Here is a 27455-nt window from a genome sequence, read left to right on the forward strand (position 1 = left end):
TAACTAACAAGTTGGCAGCAGGGAGGAAAATTTCAGGAGTGTGTGTGTGTGTGTGTGTGTGTGTGTAAAAAGGATACTGTTTAGATAGCTGTTTCTGTTCAGATATTTGGTTCTGATTTTGAAAGGTACAGAAACTAGCAAATATCTGTTTCAACTGAATATTCATGTTGGTAATTATTAATATACTTTAATAATATGCCACCAAAGTGTTTTATTTCTAGGTAGTGAAAATGTGTGCTGAACACTACATTGATCTATCTACCTATTTATTTCTTTACCTACCTCTATGGTGTGCCTCAGGGAGCAGGTTTGGGGTTGTAGAGGGCTGGGTGAAGCCATCTCAATACTCTGCATGGGTGTGTCTGCCCCATAGCATCTCCCCTCTAAACCTGAGGACACAGAAGAGAATCATTTAAAATCCTGCCCTGCTCCTCTTTTTCCCTGCCCCCATGCTCCACTGGCTCTGCAGGCTGGCCAGCATGTATGTGTGTCTAAGGGGCTGGTTCTTCCTTAGGGGACTTGTCACCAAGTCATTTATCTGTTTAGTGATGGAGGAGAACTCCTACTAAGGCTGTGACCCAGTTTCCAAAGCTTTATTCCAAGACCTGACTTATTTGATTGTTCATTCATTCATTTATTATTTTATTTATTTATTTAGTTAGTTATTTAGTTATTTTTGGCTGCGTTGGGTCTTCGTTGCTGTGCGGAGGCCTTCTCTAGCTGTGGAGAGCAGGGGCCACTTTCCCTTGCGTGGGCTTCTCATTGCTGTGACTTCTGCTGCGGAGCATAGGCTCTAGGCGTGCAGGCCTCAGCAGTTGTGGCACGCAGGTTCACTAGCTGTGGCACATGGGCTTAGCCCCTCCGCGCCATGCGGGATCCTCCCGGACCAGGGCTCTAACCCATGTCTCCTACATTGGCAGGTGGATTCCCAACCACTGCGCCACCAGGGAAACCCCATTCATTTATTCTTTTACTCATTCGGTGATTCTTAAACCTGTTATTATATATCAGGCCCTATCTAACCACTGGGATTATAATGATGCGCCTCAGCCATTAAGCCCCTTGTGGACCGGTAGGAGTGAATTGGCAGTTACCAAATTCTTGATAAACTGTCAAGGATCCCTTCTCAGCTCAGTCTTGAAAGGACTTAAAGAGAATGTGAGTTGCAACGTGTTGGCAAAATGAAAGCTCCTCCACTAAGCTGTAAGCTGGTTTAGGGCAAGAAGTGAGCCTTGTCCTTGGAATTATTTATAGCTCTGAGCACAGGAAGCATATATATCACATGTCTAAAAAATATCCGTGCAATTTTTGGAATGTGTAAGAATCTTCAGCAATGGACAGTAAATTGCAGATGTCAAGAGTAGGGGTTTTGGGGTCAGTTATGGGTTTGGCTTCCACTGATATAGCTTCACTTAGTAACTTGTGATGGCTCTTGCCTCATCAAATTATTATCCATTTCAAAACATATGTGTTTAGCAACAGATACACCAGTGCATGTGCTAGGTGTTGTGGAGTCAAGAGTGAAAGAGATAGAAACAGGATCTTTCCTCCTGTAGCTAGCTCACAGTAGAGGAAGTGTAGGGATCTCAGAACAGATACAGATAATTCCAATAAAATGTGTTAAGTTTGGTGAGAAACAAGTACTACTGTTACCTAGACTACCTAAAAGGAGGGGTCAGGAGGTCAGGGAGAAGAGTGCTCCAGGCATTAGGGACAACGTGCAAAGGCCTGGAGGCGAGAATGATCCATGGTGCATTCCAGGGACTTAAATATATTCAGAGTCATTGAATTGTCACCTGCAATGAGAGGAGCTTGAGATGAGGCTGGGGAGGTGAGCAGGGCCAGATCCTGAGGGACCTTGTAGGGAATGCTAAGTAGTTTGGACTCCATTGAAAATCAAAGGGAATTTATTGAAGGGATTTGAGTAGGGCAGTGCCACAATGAAGTTTGTTTTTGGATGATTGCTCTGGCTAGGCTACGTATTGGATGCAGGATGGAGAGGGTGAGCTTTACCAGTTGGGAAGGCTTTTGCAGTTATCTGGGTGGAAGATGGCCCGTAGTCAAACAGTATGGTATAGTGGAGAATGCATAAGCTTGAGAATCCAACAAGACTTGGCTCTAAAACTTACTGTCTATGTGATTTTTAGCAAGTAACTATTTTACATAGTTTATTTTACACTTTCTCCTGCAAAACGGAGTAACTTTGTCTGACGTGGGACTTAAATTCTGTACATAAGCTGCCAGGTATTATATGACACACACCTTCAGTAATGTCCCTTTCAGCTGCTCTTTCCTCTCTCCTGGAATTTCTTCCCCTTTAACGTACACCTTTATGCTTTTAAATAGGATCTTTTGTTACTGTTGCTGTTGGTCCTTTTTATCCCTGGACCATGTATATGGTGAAGGCTCCTCCTTTTAAAAATTCTGCCTTTGTGACAGCTGCAGTTCTCCCAGAATGTTCTGGCCTATCACAAGGTTACCTCTGAAGAAGCTGGTTCTGTTGAACACTTTATTCCGGTCTGGGCCATGTTATAACCAATGAAAAGCAAGCTTGGTAAAGATGAAAATTTTCACTCCTTTCCCTTTTGGAACTTTCTGGTAACTGCATTCTCCCCCTCATGCCCTTGGAATGCAGCTTTGGTGTTATCTTTGGCCATCCTCTGGGCTGCTTCTTAAGCACTTGTGGAGAGAGAGCTTTGTATTTTTTACAGAACAGACCTTATTTTCACTCTGAGAATATTCCAAAATCCTGTCATATTTTCCTTTCTGAAATCTCTAAAATTCTTCTTTTCCCATTGATCTCCAATAACTAAAATCCTTTTCCATATTTTGGCCCTCTTTTTCTTCTATTCCTTATAAGTACCTCTATTGTGGTCTCTGTTCTTGAATTCTGTCTCTGTTAAAGCAATCTCCTTGCTGCCTTTATTATAGCATCTTTTTAAAATGTCTTCCCTGATATCTATCATCGGCATTAAATATGGACTTTAGGGACCTTCACCGATCTTCATTGCCTGATTATTTTTTTCCCTGCTGGTTCTCTATATATCTTCTTAATTTCTTAATATATGACCTCCTTATATGTGTTCTTTTTATTTTTTTCATTCACTTTTTGTTTTCCTAGGCAGTTTTCAAGCTGTCTCCTCCCTAGCCTAGTACATTTTCTTTCCTTTTTACATGCCAAACCCAGCCTCAAACAAGTTTGTAACCTGAAACCCCTCTTATTTCTCCCATAGCTCTTTTCCTCATGTTTGCTGTCCCCCTCTTCATGATGATGGTCTTTCCTTTATCAAGTGATGCTATAGCTATGTGATTGAGTGTACGTATACTCTCTTTTGATACAAGCAGATCTATCATTTATTAAGGAAGGTCTTTGCTTAGTTGATTAAGTCCATTCTCTTGCTTTCATTGCCACCACCTTGGTTTGGGGCTGACAACTGGTCTCACTGCCTCAGCTATCTTTCCCAGCTATTCTGTCCTTCACATGGATCTCAAAAATGTCTTTCTGATTTGGTCCCTTTCTCTTCTGAAACAGAACAAAACAAAACAAAATCACACAGCTTCTGCTTTCCCTAGCCTGTAGAATGAGATTTACCTTCCCCAGGTGTGCATCAGGAGTTTTCATACATGGCCCCTCTTCACCATTCTAGACTCATCCTGTCACTTTTTAACCCTCGATCCTAAATTCCCGTCACAAAGAACTGCTGGAGGAGGTCGTTTACCTTATTTGAAGGTTTAGAGTGGACTGCTACAGGACAAATATAGTCTGCAGAATTCTTTGCCATTTTTTTAAAACCAAAAGATTTCATGTAAAACTCTGTTGTTCTGGCTTCTCTCAGAAAATAGGGCAGCACTACACCATATACACACCTGGCAACAAAGAGTTAAGAGTTGAATGGTGGCTGTCCCTTTAGATGAAGTGTGTTCTTTCTCCAATTTGCCACTGTTTCTGTCACTTCTTTTTGTGTCCCCAACATTGAGAGAAAGTGTCATTTGCCAGTTATTACTGCTCTTGTGCTTTGTTCTGTCTTAAGTATTAAGAATATTAAGTATTAACAGTATTAAGAGAGAATTATATCACATCTCTGTAATCTACAGACTTACTGATAGATAAATAAAAGAGGGGTAGATACTGTTTTGCATTTCAAGAAACATATGGGGCCCACTTCACTCTTTCATCCTTAGACCCCGTAGGAATCTAAGTTTGGATCTCTGACAAAGTGACTTAGCACTAAGGGTCTGTGTTCAAATCCTGCCTCCATCACTTACTAGCTGTGTGGTTTTGGGCAGGTTACTTTAGCATCCTCTGCCTTACTTTCACCTCTGCAAATTGGGGATAACGTTAGCGTGTACCTCACAGAGTTTTTATGAAGATTATATGAGATAATCTATGTAGAGAATTTAGTAGAGGGATTGGAACATGGAAAGCATTCAATAAATCTTCACTACATTGTTATGACTATTATTATTCTGTTTTCCCCAAATCTAATGGTGGGAATATCAGGTCCATGAGGGACATGGTTTTGGGCAGAGCCTTTTGGTGCCTGTTTAACCATACCTCCCTAGCACTCAATTTTGCCGCTTATTAGCTATGGGCCTAGTCAGGTTCTTTAACCCCACTGTGCCTCCATTTTATCATCTGTAAAATGTTAACAATAACAGTATAATAATAGTATCCACATCTTTGGTTCTGATATATCACCTGAGATAACTATGTGCTATGTATTACAGTGTCTGCCACATAGTAAGTATGCAGTAAATGGTAGCTGTTATTGTCATCAGCTACCCTGGCAAAATTTTGCCTTTGTGTCCCTGGAGATGTCACTTGCTAGTTGTAAGGAGCCAGGGAGCCAGGTGATCCACCTGTATGTGATACGTGGCGCCCATACTTTTACATGAGCTTTTCAATAATTGAGATGTAATTCATATACCATAAAAATCACCCTATTAAAATGTATAATCCAGTGGTTTTTGATATATTCACAAAGTTGTGCAATCATCACAACTATCTAATTCTAGAATGTTTTCATCATCCCCCCAAAGAAACCCGGTATCCGTTAGCTGTCATCCCTCAAACTTACCCCCCAACCCTTGGCAGGCACTAATAGGATTTCTATCTCCAGGGATTTGCCTATCCTAGATGTTTCATGTAGATAGAATCATACAATATACGGCTGTGAACATTGGCTTTTGCCTGTGTGTTTCCCCAAAGAATAAAGCTGTACCCTTTTCCAGAAAACAAATTCCTACTGGGAAGATAAAGGAAGCCCTAAGCAGGAAGTAAGAAGTAGGAAGATAGCATAGGCCAAGACTGACCTAAGAGGAATAAAACCAAACAGACATGCATCTAGGGGCCAATTTGAGTAGGCTAGGAATGCTGAGGAGCTGTAAACTGTGACTATAAAGAGCAACCAAGCTAGATTCCTTTGGATTCTTCACAGTCAGCCCTCAAAACCAATATAAGGGTCTCAAAGGCCCATCTGTGAATTCACCTGGGAGTTGGTTAAAAATGCAAATTCTGGGCTTTTCCTCAGGCTCGCTGAATCAGAATCTCCAGGATGGAGGTTTAGGAACTGCCACGAGCTTCTGCCAGGCAGTGGGTTTGGAAATCATTGGACTACGTGGAACATGCTTGCATGACACTGAGCTGTGTTACTGTGTTCCATTTCAATGATACTGCTCTGTACTGTTGATGCTCTTCGTAAGTAGGTATGTTGATCTTCCTTTTCTTTGTGCATCTCAGACCTGCTGCACAATGATACACAAAGTAGGGGCTCAGCACATTTTAGAAGATTGGTCATACAGGAACCTTGAGGGTATGGCTGGATTATTGCTGGCCACAAAGTCATTAAGGTCAACAGGGCCTAAGAGGAGACCTTTCTGGCACATTCTAAGCATTCTTTCTTTGAGATTTCAAGGCTGGGGTTTGTCTTCAGGGCTCTGACTTGTGCCCCAATGGTCAACAGCCCTTTGATCTCTGGGCTCCAGAGGATGTCCCCAGAACAGACCCTCAGGGGGACCTTCCAGCCATATGCATGGTGCTGATAGGTAGAGGAGTAACGACAGAAGCACAGGGGTAGTTCCTATACCTCATGGATCAGAATCCCCCAGGGGACCTGTTAACATTCCTATGCCTCCCCCAGACCCACTGAACCAGATTGTTGTCCAGGAAGGGGAAATTACTACTCAGACACTACCCAAATACTGCTGTAGAGTTTGAAGAACCTGATCCTCCCACCTGTGTCTGGAGCTAAAACAGTGGGTTGTGCTCATGGGGATTTACTTGGGCAGGGCAGTGGACTAGAATTTGGGAGATCTAGGCTTAGTGTTGGCACTACCATTTAGTCGGTCCCTGTGTGACACTGGGTATGCCACTCACCTTTCAGTGTGCTTCGTTGTAAAATGAGGGATTTGGACCAGGAGAGACATCTAGAATGCAGACATGATCATTGGTATCTGTAGGAGGCTTCTCTATAGGCTTGGATGTCAGCTCTAAAGGATCCTTTTCCTCATGTCTCTGAGGACAGACCTGCTATCTCAGTCTGGAGTTAGCCGCTGTTCAGCGTCACTGGAGGCAAAGTTGCTGAAGCCCTCTGTTTGGAGGCTGCGGGGTGGTGTGGAATGGTGGTGAGATTAAACAAGAAACATGACAAGCCCTACCCCTTTCCTTTCTCCTCCTCTCCTCTCTCTTCTTCCCATATTCCAGTAAATAAGAGTTTCATGTATATAAGTCCATTTTTAAATTGAAAATATCCCATGGGAATGTTAAAGCCACCAATTGTTAATACTCTAGTATGAAATACTCAAATCTAGCCATTGGAAGACTTCCTGTTTAGTATTTGTGGTATTAAAGAAATTTGAGTGGATGGGTAATAGCACATACACTTGGGTTCCTGGAGCCTGAGGTAGGGGACAGAGTGGCACAGCAAGGGAGGGGATGGCAGCCAAAGATGATCATTGATTTGGTGGTTTTGCCTAGACCCTGGCAGTGGTGCGACAATACATCTCCTGTGATGCTTTGGGCAGAGATGCCCTAAAGTAGTGATGCTTCACCTAGACCATCTTCGAGTGAAGTTCTTATCACTCTTATTTTGTTAATTATACTGGAAATCAATCATTTTGGTTGCCCAGGAACTGGGTAAAGTTTAGGTCACTGTACTTCTCACTCTTCATGGGATCTTAAATCCAAATTTATCCCCCAATACTATTCTTTATTCAACTCTCACTCAGGTCACAAAATCAAACTCCATTCAGGTGAGCCCTGTGAAACACTGTGAAGAAACAGTGGCTGGTTTTGGATTCTGTGGGCTCTCTCCTTTTTCCCCAGTTTGTCTCTCCCTAGCCCACTCATTCTACATCCTTTCTACATGCGGATTCACTTGTATTTAGTAGCAATTATAATTTTTCCTCTTTCTTTGCTTTAGCGAAATAAACGAAGGAACAGAGAATCCTTAGGCATACTTTGTGTGTTCCTGTAGTCTCTGCCCCATTGTCTGAAAAACCAGACTTCATTTAGATGCCAATGAATCCATCAACGGGTTTTGTTTAAGCCATGTATTTACCAAGATCCTCACTTGAGCAGTGGCTTAACTTTTGAATCTTTGATTTATAATTTTACAGTTGCTGAGACAGAAAACCCACTTCTTTGGAGGAGCATGGCCTTTTCCTATACTGCTTCCCACCACTGCTTCTGAGCTTCTTGAACCCTGGCCCCTGGACACCACTATTAAGAAGACCTTATGGATGGGCTACCTACCGCCTGAGAGAAGAGGAACGTCAACTGCAGTTTCTAACTAGATTGCCTTCTTCATTTCAAGTAATGGCTGCCATCAGGGTCAAATTAAAGACAGACCAGCTGGACAGCTGCTTGGAGGACTAACCCATAAGGGCACTAAAATGTCCACAGTGTGCTAACACATCTATGGAAATATAGGGAGAGGAAAATAATACCAGCTGTTCTTTTAGGGAGAACTCTGTGTGGGGCTGGAAGAAATGGTTTGAAGTTTCTTGGTGGTGGAAAGTAGGTAGTAATCAGAATCTAGAGGAGCATGAGGATGGTTTACTGCAGGGATCCTGTTTTTCCTACTGGGATATATAAATTGGGTGCCCCAGCTGGATTGTTTGTGACCATGGAGGGTAGGCAGACTACCCCAGTGGTCCTCCTGCTCAATTCTTCTCCACACACAGCTCAGCCTGTCCTCTAGTAAAGATCCTGCAAGCGGTGGTTGGAAGGAGACACCAATTTATTAGCATACACATCTCCATTCTGCACTCTAGGGCTTGTAAATGAAGACACAGTCATAGATTGTCTCTCTTCCAGTTCTAGAATGTTAGCCCTTAATGTGCCTTCATTTACTCGGGGGATAAGGGTTGTTAGCTAACAGAGCAGATCAAGTCAAATGGAGCTTGAACTCTTGTGGGCTGGGTGATCAGATCCTGTGTTGAGTTAACTAGATGGAGACCAAGTGGAACTGAGATTTTCAAAAATATTTCGCTGAAGGGTGGTACTGTCAATTATTTGCAAATAAGGACATCAAGGAACATTCTTGGAATCATGAAATATAGAACTTGTGGTCGTGTTCAATAATTTAACAGACAGTTAAGTACCTATAGGACACTGTGGAGACTTAAGACCAAGATAGACATGGTTCCTACCCTCATGGAACTTATATTCTAGTTTCTCTTGAGTGTGAAGAGCAGTGGCTACAGCAAACAAGTGGCCACAAAGATATTCTCAAGTCCAGGATTCCAATTAATAGAGTACTTTCTCTTGCCTTAATCATGCCTAGTGACCAAGCTTTTACAAGAATTATAAGTCTGCATTCAGGACTAGAGCCACATCTTCTGTCTTCCTGTCCAGCACTCTTCATTATAAGTCTGTGAACCAGTGTGAACTGTTTCCCTAGCGAGCTAAAGTCCCATGGTGTCAAGGGAAGGGCTTAGGATGAGTAGGATTTCTGGAAGGGGTGATATTCAGTGACTTGGGTCAGGAAATATGAAGGGATAGAGCCAGCAATTGCTTCTGTCCTATGTAGGAAAACTGCAGTGTGAGACATGCTGGGCTGGAAACTTTGAGACCCAAATTTTAGTCTTTATTCTAAGACTATCAAGCTATGTGACTATGGTCAAGTCACATGACATTCCACTTGAAGGTATCTTGAATGACTTCAAGATCCCTTCCAGCTCTAAAAATGTTAACATCAGGCCCTGGACTACAGGACAACTGTCTAGTTTCTAACTCAACTGTTCCTAAGCTGTTAGGTCAAATAGATCTGCAATAGTCATTTGACTGTTATTTTTTGGAGGGTTTTTTTTTTATCAACCTTGTAGGATACAATGAGTCTGTCTCTCCCCTTTGGAGTTGAGAAGGTTCTAGAAACATACCCTGTAGAGCTCATAGAGGCTTTATTCCCTTTTTAATCCTTTCTTCTCTCCCTGCCTTTCTCCCTCTCCTTTCCTTCATCACATTTCTATGGAGCATACACCACATGCTTTGCACTGGGTGTGGGCTAGGTTTGGAGATACAAGGTAAATCTGACATTTTCCCACATTCCAGAAGCTTTCACAGGAGAGGGGACAAAACCCTCCTTCCTTTCATCTGCTGGCTTTCCTTTTGATGATGTTCCAGGGGAGTGTGCTAGTGGGTAACCGGCTACAGGCAGGTGCCTCATTCTGCTCAAGCAATTTTGAGGTGCCCTGAGATACACATCCAGGTAATTATTTCAGCCCAGGGTCACCATGAAAAGATCTATGTCCAGATAAAAGGAAGAGATGACTTTTCACTTCTTGGAATAAATCTGAGATAATCCGCTATATGGTGATGGTCACTGTCTACCCCATCCTCTGCAATCCATCTTTGCTCAGGTGGGGAGACTCTAGGTGACTAGTTCCTAAACTTAAAAAAAAATCCCTCTCAATAAACAGACATCTTTCTTGTATACTGTGTTTCATATATTCACTATAGCTGGTGGCCTCTTTAAAAAGGAAAGGGAAAACACTAATCACACAAAAAGATATTGTTATATATTCTTACCTCATTGTGAATCCTATGTAAGTGCCTTCTCTTTATCTTTGTTTCTTCCATCATTAGCAACTCTATTTGACAGTTATCTCTAAGTGCAGAAAATAATTTATGGAAAAATAAATCAATGGAATTTCATATTCAGAATTGCTGACATAAACTGTTTTATTTGAGACTTTTGTCTTGGGAAATAGTTTTAGGGACTTCAATATCTGGCTTAAACGCTGGAATTAATTACTCTTGACTCTCAATTTTGCCTCCAATTTGAGGTCAAGGAATGTACTGACACCTCCAGTTAATGCTTATACCTCTCTGTGGCCAAGAGCTTTAATTTTCTCTATTGCTTTCATTTTTCTTTGCAGCTGTACTGCATTACTAAATGGATTGATTAATGCTTCATCTCTTCTCCTTGTTCTTACTTTACCTCTTGTAAATATACTAAAAACAGTGTAAGGTTCACAACATCAGATGGCTGATAGGACTTACAAGAGAAACAAAGGGCCTGATAACTCACATAAATGGAAAATCGACCCTGGAATAATTGACAGCATATTCAAATATCTTAGTGTAGTGTTACTCTCATTAAGCAGAAGTGGTGTCAGTAAATCTATACAACTCTACATATTCTAATGAAAAGGGAAAATGTTTTCCTTTTACATGCTGGAGGAGCTGTAGCAGAAAAGGGAATATTTTGTCAAACGTTTCATATTTCCAAATATCTGGATATTGGCCATTATGAAAAAAAAATACAAATGATGGACTACCTCTTATATGCCTACTCCAAAGTCTTGTAGCTCCAGCCATTGACTCTAAGGCAATTTACATTTGTTTTCTCTGTCCTTCTTGACAGGAAACAAAAATCTAATTTTTTTAAGCAATTAAAATTCTTTTGCTTCAGCTAGGATGAAAGAATTAGGAGTTCTGTCTCCTTGTACATAATTGTATATTTCATCTTTCTTAATGATTGACAGAAAACAGATAAACTGAGACATCTCTGAATTGGGGTTGAATGTACTCTCTTGGTGGTCCCATTGCTAATCTGTTTGACTAGTTTGCAGGATTTCTTTACTCTGTAATGGAAAGGTTTATTAAATATGAGGGGTGCAAAGCTTTCTGAATACAAATGAACTTATTTGCCAAAATTTAAATGCTCCTTCTTGTCAGTGAGTGCCTGTCTCACTTAATAGGATCCAAATTGAATAATAAAGAAAATTAGACTATATTGTACCTCAAGAGAAATCGTGCATGAATTATAACATAATAGTGAGGGGGAAAGGGGTCATATTTTTGAAAAAAGAGTAGATGATTTGGATCATATAAAAATGATTAACTCAGAGAAAATGAATTCTTTTCAAAGAAATATACTAATTCAATGAGCAGGATTTCCCATGCACAAGCAATCTACACCTTTGGCTAGCTTAGAATTTTTTTTGGCTGTGCCACATAGCTTGTGGGATCTTAGTTCCCTGACCAGGGAATGGACCTGGGCCCTCGGCAGTGAAAGCACCACGTTCTAAACACTGGACCGCCAGGAAACTCCCAGGCTAGCTTAGAATGAAACTCATAATCATATGGAAATGCATGGTAGGTTTCAGTGGTTACAATTTACTACCTTATTCCATCATATACCTGTGATGGAGTTGGAAATCCAATAAACATCCATTGAAAAATGAACACAGATCTCCAGAGAAGTACAATAGGGAGACAGAATTTGAGAAATTGCCCCAATTCTTTCTTTAATCATGGGGTAATGAGGCTGTCCCTTGGTCAGTGTGTTTATTCCCATTGCCTTGATGTTATCACTAATAAAGCTGATGATCACAATGCCTTTCCCCTGCCAGCATCCGAGGGGCACTGTGGGAAGAAGAGGGCCGCCCTCTTGACCAAGGAGACAGGCTGGGAGAACTTCAGCAGCCACACAAACTGTTGACCATGCTCACGGATGGAAACAGAGTCCATGTGTCGAGTAAAATAAACCAGTAGAGGGGAAGTGAGGAAGAACATAAAGGTGGGACTGTGCAAAGACAGGAATTGGTCCCTGTCATACACTTGAAATAGGAAGGTACCTGTTGGAAAAGGATGAAGTGAGGTAGGATCCTAAAGTAGAGAAAATAAAGGGAAGAATGAATGTCTCCAGAGTTTGCTGAAATTAATTATCCTGAGATTTCAGGAGGAGGAAAGGAAGATCAAGAGAAACGGAAGAAGGCTCTGAAGCCTGTGAAGTTTCAAAAACAAAAGAAAATGCAAACAAAAAAGTTTAAAAAGTAAAGTCATGCTTTTCTTGGAGAAGAGACTGGGCATTAACAGAAAGTTTGATGACAGCAGGATTTGTATTTAGGGGTTTACTTTCAATCTAAGAGAAGTTTTATATGACACAGATGCAAAAGACATTAATGTCTTTTGGCCACGATACTGGGCTTCAATTGCAAAGGGGAAAAAGAATGGTCAGCGCATCTCAGATAAACACCAACTGTGCAATATTTCATTTGAGATTTGTATTATCTCCAATTAAGTAAAAAAAAGAGACCTAGTGAATTTGATTGCCTCTGTAGGAAGGCTTGAGAATTAGAAACCTAGATTTCCCACATGGGATGATAATTTGATATTAAAAATTAATAAATAGAGAGTCTGGGGACATTAAGATTCATCTCCACCATTTCAAATCATGATCCACACCTTCAGAAAAAAAGAGCTTGGGGGCTTCCCTGGTGGCGCAGTGGTTGAGAGTCCGCCTGCCGATGCAGGGGACACGGGTTCGTGCCCTGGTCTGGGAAGATCCCACATGCCGCAGAGCGGCTGGGCCCGTGAGCCATGGCCGCTGAGCCTGCGCGTCCAGAGCCTGTGCTCCGCAACGGGAGAGACCACAACAGTGAGAGGCCCGCGTACCGCAAAAAAAAAAAAAAAAAAAGAGCTTGGGACTTGGAAAGTAGAAAGGAGAAGGGAAAGAGATGACTGATGGGTGGGTGAGCAAGAAGGGGGAAATGAATGCTGCAAACCAAATAACTACACAAATTGTGAGAAAATTAAATGGACAACAGAGTTTGAATGATAAGTGGTTAATGAGGAATATGAGATAATAAGACATTTTAAAATAGGAAATTACTATGGAAAGTGAGGATGAATGATGAATTACATGGGAGATGATTAAGGTACACAGGAAGGCAAGGAAGGGAGGAGGTAACTGGGATGGAAAACAAAACGTGACTAATAGGTGGAAAGGGCAGGCTTGAACTCTCGGCAGCATGTCCCCCAACCTCTGGAGAACGTGCACAACCTAGAAATAAAGGAGGAACAGATGAAAAGAGTTCATGGTTAACGTGAAATCATGAGGACAACAGAGGAAGCAGTAAGTGTCATTTGTCCTCAGGAATGAAAGGATTTCTAGAGAAATGTATTAGTCTGGGTTGTCCATTCATCTACGAGTAGAATTGTCTTCATCTACTTCTTACAAAATGTTAAATTACAAAATGAATGCTATTAAAGAAATGCTAAGCACTGTCAGGGGAAGTTGAAGAAAAGATTGCATCTAGAACAACTGAAGTGGGGACAAAGTGAGCAAATCTGTTCACAGTCTTTTGTATAAAATTTTGAAATTCAGCCTCTTAAGGAAAAAAACTGGAGAGAATTTATCCAAATAGAAATGTGAGCAGTGATGGGGGAGGGGAGATTTTTTACTGTTGTAAATATTTTAGAATATATTCTTCTACAATATTTTTTTTTCCTCATCAAATGAGTGAGATTAAGCTAAAAAGCTCCTGGGTATTGCTTTAAACACACTGGATGAGAGGGTTTACAGCAATGTAAAGTATTCCTAGTAGTAGAAATAGCATAAATTTTTTAAGAAGATTAATATCTGGAGCAGGTCTAAATGCTTGTGATTATCCTTTCGCTTTCTCGTGTTTGTGCAGGGGATTCCTTTCAGCCAGACAGTACCAGACCCCCTTCAGAGGGAAGCTGATAAAGTAATTTAGGTGGAAAGGCCTAATGAGATAATGATGTTAAGGCCAGTTAACACCTAATAAGAACATAACCACCAGGGATGATATTGTTGCTTATTAATTATAATGATGATGTGGAGGAAAGAGACAAGGTGGCACTCATTTAGCAGAGAGCACTCAGGAGTAAAGCTGTTTTCTCAAAGGGCAAGTTGCAGGCAGTTAGAGTTAGAAGTAGGGCAACATGTAGCCGAGTTTGAAATTTATGGCCGTTGGGTTATACTGGCGACCACAGAACTGGAGGCCAAGCAGGAGGTAACAGATGCCTTCCTGATGGTGACCAAGACTGGAATGGAGACTGCTGTGGTTGCAGGGCCGGGCCATGCTCAGAGTCAGAGACTCCGGGCTGAGTTTTGGGGGCTGTCCTCTTGCCTCAGATTCCACAGTGGTCATTCGTGGGCAGACAGGCAGGTGTCCAGAACTGGACTGGGTGTGTTTCCAGTTCTGTGACCTTCCCCTCCACTCCACTTGGTCCTGGGAATCAGACCCATAGCATAACTCTTCAATTGGTGATGGTGCCGTTCCCTGTTGAGGGAGCCCAGAAGATCCTGTGGGCCTGTTTTGAGAGTCACAGACTTGATCTGTTGCCTTCATCTGCTGACCTGAATGTAAGGTTTCTTGGTGTTAGTCATTGCCCCTGCTCTGCTTCCTGAATTCCCCGTGGGTGTGGTTCATCCAGGGCAGGGGAATTGTATAAGTTCATTGCAGATACACTGGTGTCTATTAGTCACGGAGCAGGAGTCGAGGATATGAGGAAGAAGCAGCCATGCGAAAAAACTTGAAGGTTTTGGAAATCTTGAGAGTCCTCAAGGGAGGCACAGCAGCTTGAAGTCCAGGAACAATCTGGGTAAGCAGATTTGGGGCCGTTAGGGATATTGGAAACTCTTCTCCTGATACACTGTCTTTCGCCTCACTATGTGGGTCTCTATCTGGGTCCTAGAGACTACGCTGTCACTCACTCGTCTCTGGGTCTTTGGATGCCACCTCTGCAATAATAGGACGTAGTTTTCCACACCTTCCTGTGCTATTAATTTTATTAGCTGGATGAGGGCCATCTCACAGGATTTTTCTTGTTCTATGTGATGACGTCACTGACCCTGCCATAGAAAGGAAATAACTTCCTCATCGTTAACTTCTTAAAGCAAGTATTTTTTTATTTATTAAATGTGTGGTTTGAGAGGCAGGAAGTGAAGAGTGCTGGACAGGAAGACAGAAGATGTGGCTCTATTCCTGACCCTTAGACATATCCCTGTAACCTTGGATAAATCTCTTGCTTTTCTGAGCCGCAGTTTTGCCATCCATAAGGTGAGAGTTTGGTGAGGGTAATCTTTATGGTTTTAAAGTTATTTCCAGCCTTAAAATTCTACATTTAAGCGTATATGTGTGTAAGGATCCTACCTCTATTAAACTTTTATGAGAGAATGACAAATACCGCCTTAAATCCATGGTTCAGAGTGGACAATTAAGGTTGGAGTTACTGATGAAACAGTGGCATAACTATTTATTGAGCACTAACTAGTGACCTGGCAGCCACAACCTTAAAGGCAGGTGTTTTGCAGGTGAGGAAATGAAGGCTTCAAAAGGTGGAAAAAGACTGTTTAAAATCCTATAGTTAATGAAGGAGTGGGGCCAACATTCAACTCTGCTCTTCCTGAAACAGAAGTCCTTGACCTTAATCAACGTGTGCCCATCTTCCACTCTTTAGAACCCAATATTTATGTCCCATACCTGCTGGAACTAGTCACTGAAGTTTTCTTCAGTTACAGTGGTTCTCAACAGGTGATGGAAGGAAGGAGCAACCCAGGGAGTGGCTTGACAAATCTCCCTAGTTGATTCTGATACACACATCTCGCTGCCTCTAAACCCACTCTGAGACATCACCGGGTCAGTCACACTAACGTGATGACAGAAACAGTACCTTACTGGAAAACTTTCTGCCATGTGCCGGTTCTCACTTCTGCTTCTCTCAGCATGGCTTGGGGGGTAGGTAGAGGCACCAGACACAATTATTTCTCTTGTCTTCCAAATGGGAAATTGAAGCAAAGAGAATAGAATAATGCAACTTCACACACCCAGTGGTCAAAGAACGACATGAGGACTCATACCTTAAGACTCCAGCCACCACAGGACATTGTCTTTCTAGACAATTCAATTAATAGTGTATTTTATATACAGGGAAAAACATCACTTTTTTCCCCTTGGAGTTTCCTAGTAGATGTGTCATTTCAGTGACATTAATTTATTCAGAATATCTGTAAACCCAGCCTCTATGAATAGTGTCAACTGTAATAGCCATTAACAAATACCAAATGGAGGAGAATGATTTCTTAACCAGGCATTTTTATGAACAAAAAATGACTTTCTAGACCTTCACTGATTGGTCCCAGAAAAATGCTTTATCAGGGCTCTTAAGAGGGTTTAGGCATTCAAAACAGAGAGATGCTCTTCATTGTTCATATCTTCTTTGAAAGTAATAAAAAGATTAATTCCTTTTTGAAAATAAAAATATTAGCACCTAGAATTTCAAATTACTTTTCAAGAATTAATTTTAATGCCACATAGACAAAGCCCCAGACTTAGTTTTTTTTTTTTTTTCCAGACTTAGTTTTAATCTACAGTTCTTTATAGTTTAAATTGCCTTTTTTTGGTCTTTCTGTATTTTGGTTTCTTCTCTTTTCCTTTGCTGAATAAATTCTAAATTTTTGCTCAGTATGGTTGAATTCACTTCATTGTGAAAAGTTAGAAATATCCAGCTATAGGATTTGATTAAGTAAAGATAGAATACAATATTGCCATTTAGAAGAATGAGGCAGCTCTATATGGAATGATGTCTAAGATATATAGTTAAAATTTAAAAAGCAAGATATACAACAACATGTATGGTAATCTGCCATTTATATAAATACAACATATCTGTGTTTATTCACATTGCCTAGCTGTGAAAGAACATTTAAGGATCTGGTAATAGTGGTTGCCTCTGGGGAGAAACTGACTGCTGGGAAATTAGAGGGAGGTTCTCTATATACCCTGTTGTCCCTTTTATATAGTGTATCATGTTCATGTATTATCTATTCATTTTTTTTTATAAAGACAGAGGTAGAGCCTTTTTTATTGAGATGGAAAAATACAAAAGACATGTTGTTCGGTATAAAAAGCAAGTTGAAGAATAGTATGAATAGTATATGATTCTATTTTTATAACTTAATTATACATACATATATGCATGTTATAAATACACCCATACACATCTCTAAGGATATGCACCAAATCAACAGTGGTTCCCCCTAGAGAGCAGAATATGAGAAAGAATGTGTGTGTGTGTGTGTGTGTGTGTGTGTGTGTGTGTGTGTGTGTGTGCTTTCATTTCCTTGTCCTGTGTACTTCTATATTGTCTGCTTTTTTTTTACACAAGCTACATACTAATTCACAATAAATAACTTAAAAACTTATAAACCCAACCAAAGGATTGCACTTGACTTCTACACACCTATAATCAAAATTTCCCAGAACAGCCCTTCCAGTCAGCCATTTTTTGTTTTTTATATCCCACAGATTCACTTCAGATCTCTTCCTTGACTTCTTCCCTGAAGTTTTCTGAACTTTCTGTTCCTTTATCTTTGCTCTCCTACATTCCCCTCTATGAGTAGGGCCCAGATAAGGTCATGACCAAGAAATGATAGTAACACTAGTGACAGTTCCTCTCTCAACTTTCCCTTTAAATCAATCCAGAATGATGCAGCTGAAATCCCCCTCATTCTTACTTTACAGACTTCAACCTTGGGTTAAATCTAACTATCTATCTCAAGAAAATTTCTCTGCTTTCTGGATCAATCCTATCAGCACATAAATATGCTATAGCTCCAATCTCAAACAAAAACAGAACTCTTGGCTTTGTTTTATTTTGTTTGCTTAGTTTTAGTGGTGAAACCTCCACTCAACTCTCTCAACTCCACACCTTCTCCAAATACTGTTCCATTTCTCTGTGCTCCCTTACAGCAATTTTCCTTGAAAGAGCTGTCTTTCCTTTTGTAAAGACACTTCCTCCCCTACCATTCATTCTTTTTTTTTTCCCCCATACATTCTTAAAACCACTCCTCTCAGGCTTTCTGCCCTACCACTCTCCCTCAACTGTCTTGTCAAGGCCACTTAGGGCATTTACTTGCCAAATCCAATGATCAATTTTTAATCCTCATTTTCTCTCTCATCTCATTTACAGCTGATCACTTTCTCCTTCTTGAAATGCTTTCTTCTCTTGGCCTTCTGGACACCTTTCTTGGATCGTCTTCTCCCTCACAGTCTGCCGCTTTTTCGTTTCTCCTTTATCCTCTTCATCTTGAAATATCAGGACTGCTCAAGGCTCAGTTCTTGAGTCAACCTGCCTTCTCTATTTAAACTCATTTTCTTGGTGATCTCATCTAGCCTCTTGACTTTGAATACCATTTCCATGCTGATGTCTTTCAACTTTTATGACCAAACCCCAACCTGGCCCTAAACTACAGACCCTTTGTCTTCAAGGCCCATAATGCTTCCAGTACTCACACTACATCCCTGAACTCATCCTCTATCACCCCCTTCCCTGTTCTCAGGCCATATTGACCTTCTTGCAGCTTTTTGAACATGCCAGGAATACTCCCGCCTTCACACTTGCTGTAGCATCTGTCTGCAGTGCTCTTTTCTCAGATACCCACATGGCTCAGTTCCCTCCCTTTATTCTACCCAAATGTCACCTTATCAGAGAGCCTTCCTTGAACACTTTTAGAATAGCACTTGCCTATCTTGCTGTGCCCCTTTACCCCTTTATTTTTATTCTGAGCAGTTACTATAATCTGAAGCATTATGTATCTATTAGACTATTATTTGCTCATTATATATCTGCACTGGAATGTAAGCTCCATGAGAACAGGAACTTTATTTTGTTCACCACAGTATTCTCAACATCAAGAAAAATGATTGTTATAGAGAAAAGTGCTCAAAAAATATTTCCTGAATATTGAATAAGGAATGTTGAGGGATTCACTATAGTTTCCTTTAGCACATTCAAATTACATGAAATTTGTCTTAAGGCAGTTTATTTCTCCATCTCAACTTCTCACGTTTTCTTTTTAAAAATCTGTTTAAACTTTTTATTTTGAAATAATTATAAACTCACAAGTATTTGTATAGTCCAGGGAAGTGCCGTGTACCCTTCACCCAGCTTCCCCCCAAAGTTACCTCAGATATAACAATCCTTTAAAAAAAATTATTATTAGTTCCTTGGTGTCCTTTCCTAAAGTTTCACCTGTTCTCTTCTATGAGCTTTTCTTTACAGGCTTCCAGAACTCTTCATCTCTTATTTCTTGCCAAGTCATTGATGAGCTTTCTTCAACACCAACATCAAATCCCTTCTCCAAGATAACCGTCCTAAGCATGGGAGGGATAGAATACTTCAATTAAGTGTGAAAACCGGGTTTTATTTTTAATACTAACAAATAATCCAAAAGAAGAGAAAAACTGTTTCATCTCTTAAGCTTGCAGGATCTATAGAGAGATACTGTCTCCTCTGTAAGTTCTGAATAGCAACCTGCTTTGCTGTGATTTTTAAGGACATGCAAAATGATAATTTGTTGACTCCAGTGTGTACTTTTATCTTGTTTATGCAACTATTTAGAAAGAGTTGAATAAAAGCAAATATATGATTTTCTATATATGTATTCATATTTCTTTTAAAAAATTATTCTGCTGAGTACATGTCATTCACTTATTCAACAAATATTTATTGTGTACCTACTATGTGCCAAGACTCCATGCTAACAATGGTCTTTTATCCCCCAAGATGATATGGAATAAACATTACCTTTAAGACACGACACGTCCAAAAAGATAGATTGAAAACTCCTGTTTTCCAGGTAAGTAGGTTACTCCCCAGTGGAATGGGCATTCATGTTCAGGAGACAAGGGCATTATTATGCTCTACTAATTGGTTTTCAGGGTTAAAAAAAATCAATGTTCCTTTCAATGTGTCTGAAATATATAAAATAACCTACCATTTAACAAGATAAGACTCACTGATTTAATGATCAGTACAAAGAGGATATGACTGGGATATCACCAACCTCTATAGTTAAAATGAGCATGTATTAAACTCTTTAAAAAATTCCTTTCCATATTAAATATTAATTAAAAACCTGCCCCATGTCAGTGTTCTTCTCTTATAATTAATCCTTCTCCTTTCTAGTATTAGTAGGGTGATCATTTGTCCCATTTGCCTGAAATGTTCTAATTCACACCTGTTGTTCCAGCGTAATTGTTAATTGCACCCCCTTTCGCTCTCTAAAAAAAAATCTTGGTTTGGACGATAAATTATACAGTCAAACTAAGTATTAGGGTCTCTGGGATGAACGATCAAGGCGCCATTCCTATTTATTGGTATTACCTTGTCACAAGCTGTAAAAACAGTTTTCCTTTTGATTGTTTCTTCCTGAGTTGTCACAAAGACCTTCACATAAAACCACTCTGTCCCATTAAAGCAATTATTGAAACCCCCTTCAGTAATGACCACTTGTTTTAGTTTTCCTCCTCAGATTCCAAAGATGAAATGTAGACATTGCTTTTGCTGGGTCAGCATCATAATTGTTCAGAGGCACAGCCTCGTACAGGGAAAATTTTGCCTATCTAATCCACAGGAACCTTAAAGAGACATTTTTCCTTGGTAACATTATCTGGTAGAAATAGTCTGTGATTCACTACTAATTTTAGCCCAAAGAAAGGAAAACCCAACATACTTAATTTCAACGGAAAATGTGTATTTCTGGACCAAGATACCTAATGTCTCTAGACTACAACCAGGGAATGAATAATGGAAAGGTGAATTTGGGTGGCCTCCTTAGATATAATCTCCGTTAAAACTATTTAATCTCTGTGGTTCACAAGGAAAGCTTTTCTTGAGTTGATGAATGGAATGACATTTCTGAGATTAAATGTTTCTATAACTATATTCTTGGCTGATTCTAGTAGCTGCACCACCACTGATTCATTATTTAATTTTGGAAAATTTATCACTTTCTTTTCTTCTGAGGTTGTGTCCTCCTAGCACCAAAGCACTCAATCAATTCAATGTTTTTTTTTTTTTTAAAAAAACACATTTTAAAAACATGGGGGGACTTACCCGGCGGTGCAGTGGTTAAGAATCCACCTGCCAATGCAGGGGACACGGGTTCGAGCCCTGGTCTGGGAAGATCCCACAGGCCGCGGAGCAACTAAGCCCGTGCGCCACAACTACTGAAGCCTGCGCACCTAGAGTCCGTGATCTTCAACAAGAAAAGCACCGAAATGAGAAGCTGGCACACCGCAAAGAAGAGTTGTCCCCACTTGCCCTAACTAGTAAAGTCCGCACGCAGCAACGAAGACCCAAAGCAGCCATAAATAAATAAATAAACAAACAAACAAATAAATAAAATAAAACAAAAACATGGGATCATGAAGACAAAAAAAACTAATGAGGGAACTAAATTGTTTTTCACCTGATTGTTTGCCTGTTTCTTTACCCATCTGTAAACTGTGGATAATTCTGTTGGTTTTTGTCTTCCTGATGCAGTTGCTATGAGAGTAAATTACATACTTAGGAAAACATTAGGGACATTTGGGATAACAGAGGCTGAATGACTTTATCATTCTTGTTTGTAGTTTGCCTGAAAAATTCAACTGAATGAGATGAAGTGGCTAAAGTGTGTTTTTCACTTTTCTTTTTTTCTTCTCTACTTAAAATGAAAGTACATCTTTAAAAAATATTATTACTGATACAGCTTTATCGGAAGACACTGATGGATCCTGAAATGACAATGACAGTCCACTGTTGTTGTTGTCGTTGTTTTTAAATCCATGCTTTTATCAAAATTAAGAAGGTATCAGGGCTTCCCTGGTGGTGCAGTGCTTGAGTCCACCTGCCGATGCAGGGGACTCGGGTTCGTGCCCCGATCCGGGAAGATCCCACATGCCACGGAGCGGCTGGGCCCGTGAGCCATGGCCGCTGAGCCTGCGCGTCGGGAGCCTCTGCTCCGCAATGGGAGAGGCCACAATGGTGAGAGGCCCGCGTACCGCAAAAAAAAAAAAAAAGGTATCAGGAAAACCGGGCTCCTAAATTCCTTCTTAACCCAAGGGACTGGGTTGAATAGCTAAAGACATATTTTCCTGATAATTATCTCTTTCCTTATTTCAGGCATGAACTCTATCTCCTTCACCCTACCTCATCTATACCTCTAGAAAACGCATAACGAAACCTGGAGCGCCCCCTTTCTTATGAGTCAAGACAGCTCCTTTCCCACGAGTTCCAGGGCCTAGTTTGTGAAACATGGCCTGGGCAATTTCCCCAAGAGTCCCACTGTCCTGAGTGGACAGGCAAGTCCCATGATTCGGAAGTAGTGGCATCGAGTGGTTGGAGGTGTGGTGACAGTCCAGGCTTCTGGTCTTCCAGGAAACCAATTTCATTGGTATAATCTTAACAGGTCATATTATATATTATATACCAAAACCATCTGCAGTTCTCTTAAAGGATAAAAACCTGCAAAAAGAAGGTAAAGAATTGATAAGATAGTAAAAGATATATATATTTTTTTCTGATTAAAAACAATGACCTATTCCTGACTATGGGATAGGAACTACCAGAAAGTACTGTATCTTCTTTTGACAAGGTTATGCTGAGTAGCCTGTGTACATCTCTACATTTCTCAAGAGGTTTACTTATGGTGTCTCAGGCAACAATATAACAAGGATTTATTGATGTTCCAAAGTGAGGGCTTGGGTGTCAGAACTGGGAAATCTGAGATATAAAATCATTTGGTTGAAGAGCTCTAGCTTCCTTGAACGTTCTTGTTCCTCCAAAAAACCTTGGAGGCTGCCATAGGAACTGTAAGTTTCCCAAATGAGAAACTGGGGCAGAGGGACAGAGTGGGGGTGGGGTATTTGTTTACGGTGGAGGGGTGACATTTTTTCACAATATATTTTGCTGGAAGGTCTACACTCTAGCAGCAGGACCAGCCTTAGGAAATGCTGGTAAGTGGTTCTTTGGCAACATTTACTTATTTTGGAATGGCTCTTCCTCTTTCCTACTTCCCCTGCCTAGAGGTAATTCTGTAATCTGTTTACACAAGGTCCCCTCACTGTGGCCCTCACCTGAGCTGATATGCTCTGGACCTTTTCCACTTCTCATGTTGACCAAATTTTCTATCAAATTCTACCTGCATTGTGCCCCATTCCCACTGGATATTTACTTCCACTTTCAAGAGAGCAGGGCATTATCTGGTAATCTAATTAGAATGGGAGTAGAAAGGGTAAAAACAGTTTAATCCACCGCCCCTCTTACCATGGATGATTAGCATTAACTCAAAGATGTGAATTTTTAGTGGTGAAGTTTCAGAAGCTACGTTGCAAATTGATGGGAGTAATATTTTAGGGACATAGACACATTTTTTAGCACACCCTTAAAATAATGCACAAAGACAAATACCTAGCCTGAGTAAGGAAGGCCCGGCCCTGGAGCCTGGCACAGTCAGAGTACCTGTTTTGCATAGCCCGGTCTCATCACTGGTGAGGGAGGAAGTGCTGGCAGGGAGCAAGACAGCAGGAGAACATGCCTAACTCCTCTGTCAACAGGTAGACCAAGGACTGTACATACCTTTCTCCAGGGGGCGGGGGGTTGGCACTGAGAGAGGGTGCTCAGCACCCCTCCCACGTGCACATGCACCCTCACCCAGGCATTCCCGGCCTCACCCCGTGGTTTGCCTACAGGCTGATTCCTAAAAGATCAGAAAGACAAATGATTCAGAAGTGCCTGCAGCTGATTCCTACTTAGAATATGTAATCTCACAATCCGTGCCTGTTTTCTTTTAAGTGCTTATATGCCTCTGATCAAATCTTCACTCTGCTCTCTAACTGTCCCTTTGAAAGCAGCAGCAATGCTTTATTTCTGATTACATGATGACTTAAGCCAAATAACTTTAAAAATGCCCATGGCAGTTTTGATTTGACACTGTTTATGTTTCATTTTTGCTATCCTAATCTAAGATTTTCTGAATATCTTCGTAGCCTAGCCGGGACACATTTGCTGAGTTACTGAGTGGGCAGGGCTCTGATTTAAGCTCTTAGGAAAATTTCCCATGTGACTTACAGTGATTTTCAGTGAGAATCAAGGGCACCATTGTTGGTTCCTAATAATTATGTGGTTTCTGTATGTAAACGCATGTCTTTCACATACATAAATGCACACAGGGCATAGGATTTCCAGTGCTGGCTCAAGTGTATGCGCCTGAATATACTTTTCCTCTCTCACTCAAAAACAAATACACCCCAGTCAGGAGTTACATTTGTTGGTTTGAACAGTTTGTTGGTTTGTCACTCCCTTTCTTGGGCTTCTACCTGTTGGGGCTTGTGCCAGGGCTCCCAACACTTTAGTTTCCACATCTGTTGGATTGGCTTCGCTCACCTTGAGAGATCACTGTGAGGCAATATAGCTCATAAATGTCATCATAAACTGCTCTGCAAAAATATGTCTCAACATCTGTGATGCCAGATTCAAAAGAGCTCGATTGTGTGTGTCTGGTCAAGTGCATGTGCCTGTGCATACACACACACAAACACCATGAATCTCTGGTCTTCATTTACTAATTGTTCTCTCATTTGAGGTAACTTCTCCACTGCTTCTATAGCTATTAGATAATAACAAATACAAAAAAAAATTCTTAAGGAAAACAACCTAAAGCCATAATTTATCACTTTTAAGAAAGAATGGCATTGCAACTAGACACATAACTAAACAGGGATTTTTCTGGGAAACTGATGAGGTAAATACACTACAGAACTACAATAAACATCATCTGCTTTATCAGCAAAAGAGTAAATAGGTAGTTATGGGACTTCCCTTGTGGTCCGGTGGTAAAGGATCCGCCTTCCAATGCAGGAGACGCGGGTTTGATCCCTGGTCGGGGAACAAAGATCTCACATGCTGCAGGGCAACTAAGCCTGTTCACCACAACTACTGAGCCCATGCGCCTCAGTGAGAGAGGCTGCGTGCTGCAAACTACAGAGCCCATGTGTCCTGGAGCCCGCGCACCACAACAAAGATCCCACGTGCCAAAACTAAGACCCGATGCAGCCAAAAATAATAAATAAATAAAATTTAAAAATATATATATAATAAAAAAGAAAAAAAGAGTAAATAGGTAGTTTTATTATTCCTTTAAATGGTGATAAAACATGAAGAAATGCCATTCAGAAGGTTTTGGGGTTTTTTTCACATGCAATGCATATCTGTGTGTGTTAAGCCCACACCATTCCTTTCATTAAAACCACAATATTAACACTGTCTTGAGATTACTACAGTGGTGCACAAGGCTGCAGTGATGCTGCATTCACAGAGTCCTCAATAAACCTGAGCAGGAGGAAGTATATATGAAAAATAAACAAAAAATTGAAAGAACTGTAAATTAGGTTCAAGGCTATTCCCTGTAGAGAGGAAGCTATTGGTTATCATGATTGCACTACATTTAAAAAATTCCCACCATATCATGTGAGTCTTTAAATAATAATGGCAGATAATTTTTGAGTACTGACTATTTCAAGCACCATGCTTAGCACTTTACTTGCTTTCTCATCTGAGACTTATAATTTTTCTGTAGATGAAACTGTTAACATGCCCATCTTATAGACGTGTAAATGCCAACATGTATGTGTAAATGCCAACACCTAGAACACGTGAATCTGAAATTCTCCCAAACAGATCTACATGACTTGGGAGTGGTGTTAGGCTATATAGAGAGGGTAATATTTTTTCTTAAAGTCACTATTGATGGGCTCCATAGCATCACGATGTTTCTATGCATGTGCACATGTGCAAAACACATTTTAGGTTTTGTCACCAGTTTTCCCCCTTTGTCTATTACCTTCATATTTATGATGGACAAATCTCACTTTGAAGTCTCTTGCCTTGGAATCTCTTTTCCAGTAAAATTTCATGGTAGTTCACATTTCCCAGGAAGTCACCTTTAGAACTTTCAAAGGGATATTAACTTTTTAAAACACAAACATACAAAAAGTCTTACACTCACCATGAGAGAAAGGTTATGTCTCCCATTGCATCTTCCCAGTTACTGCATACACCCTGAAGGCTAATATCATTTAAGCCAGGACCCCACCCTGTTCCTTTTCTGTCTTTCTTGTGGCTTGGGGCCTTTACAGCTTTCACATCTCTTTGCCTGGTTTTGAGATCAGGCTCTCTGACACTGTACCTCTGTGTTGCTTGGAGAGGCAACTTAAAATATACAATCTCCAGACGGGAATGATTTAGCAAAATTAAAAACAGACAGGGGGCAGAAAAGGCGGGAGGTGTCAAATGTTCCTTCCACCCCACTATCAGTTTGATGTGGTGGCCTTGTTCCTACCTAGTCCCCCTTCATGCTGACCACTACCCAAAGTTAAAATGCCTGAAAGGTTAACAGAATACACATGGATAGAGATATGGATACCCTTTCTTCTGCCTTGTAAAGCAACACATGGAGTTTTAATTGTGGCTTATTTCAACTTAATTTTGCTTCACCCTTAGGATGAAAGAGACTTGTTTCAATAAGTCTCAAGAGGTATTGTAAAACGTATAAGTACTTCAAGAATCTGCTAAGCCACCTCAAAAGAATACTGGTGGATACTGAGCACTTGATTTTGGAGTGAGCTTCCTTCCTCTTTCCAAACACAAACATGGTCATATTGATGCACTGATATCAAAGTTGCAGAATGTATAACACACACTCTTATTCATTATTAAAACACATGGGTAAATAAAAACTCTGCTTTGGTTAGAAACAAATCTAATAGAAAACAGGCAAAAGAGGTATGGATAGAGAAGCAGTATCATGTCATGTATCCTTTCCTCAGTCCCTGCCTGGGATGAGATAAGGAATAAGGCAGCTCAATAGTGCGGGGAGGTTTTATTACAAATGGAGAATTTCCCAGTTATCCCAGATCTTGAAATCAACCTGGTTCAACATGACCCGTTAAGCCATCATTAGGCCCAAGGTAAAGACTCACATGGGGATGGGATGGTTATTACCGAATGCAGAAATGCATTGCCCCACTGTTTTCAGATCTTACGTTTATTTTAAAATCCATACCAGACAAAAGGCTACTACAGGTTAGGTTGTGTCTAATCTCTAGCATGACTCCTGAACAGGGTCATAGTATGTACTTAAAGCTGTGTCAGACTGTGACCAACTTTCAAAGTGGTTCCAAGCACAGTTTCTGAGTTTTAGTGGGGATGAAAGCCCTTGTACCCTGCTCTAGTTTCTTGTTAGTGTCTTGCATGACTTTCTGCAAGATATGACCCATGGAATTCTGCAGCACAAAAACGATAAGATGTTTGCTATCTTTCATTTTCGTCAAATAGTCTGTATTTACAATACTACTCCAGTGGTTTCTGACTA

General features: G+C 40.6%; 1 long non-coding RNA gene across 1 annotated transcript in view; it reads right to left on the bottom strand.

The window, feature by feature from the left end:
- Positions 1-6382: 6382 nt before the first annotated feature.
- The window catches only part of LOC137229038 (uncharacterized), a 258826-nt gene continuing 237753 nt past the window's right edge, over positions 6383-27455 (bottom strand). The window contains exons 11-12 of the long non-coding RNA XR_010945509.1: positions 10031-26033; positions 6383-6601 (exon numbers count right to left, since the gene is read on the bottom strand). This is a non-coding gene — a long non-coding RNA (uncharacterized lncRNA). The remainder of the gene's footprint in view (positions 6602-10030; positions 26034-27455) is intronic.

This window comes from Pseudorca crassidens, chromosome 8, assembly GCF_039906515.1.
Source record: "Pseudorca crassidens isolate mPseCra1 chromosome 8, mPseCra1.hap1, whole genome shotgun sequence".
Classification (NCBI taxonomy): Eukaryota; Metazoa; Chordata; class Mammalia; order Artiodactyla; family Delphinidae; genus Pseudorca; species Pseudorca crassidens.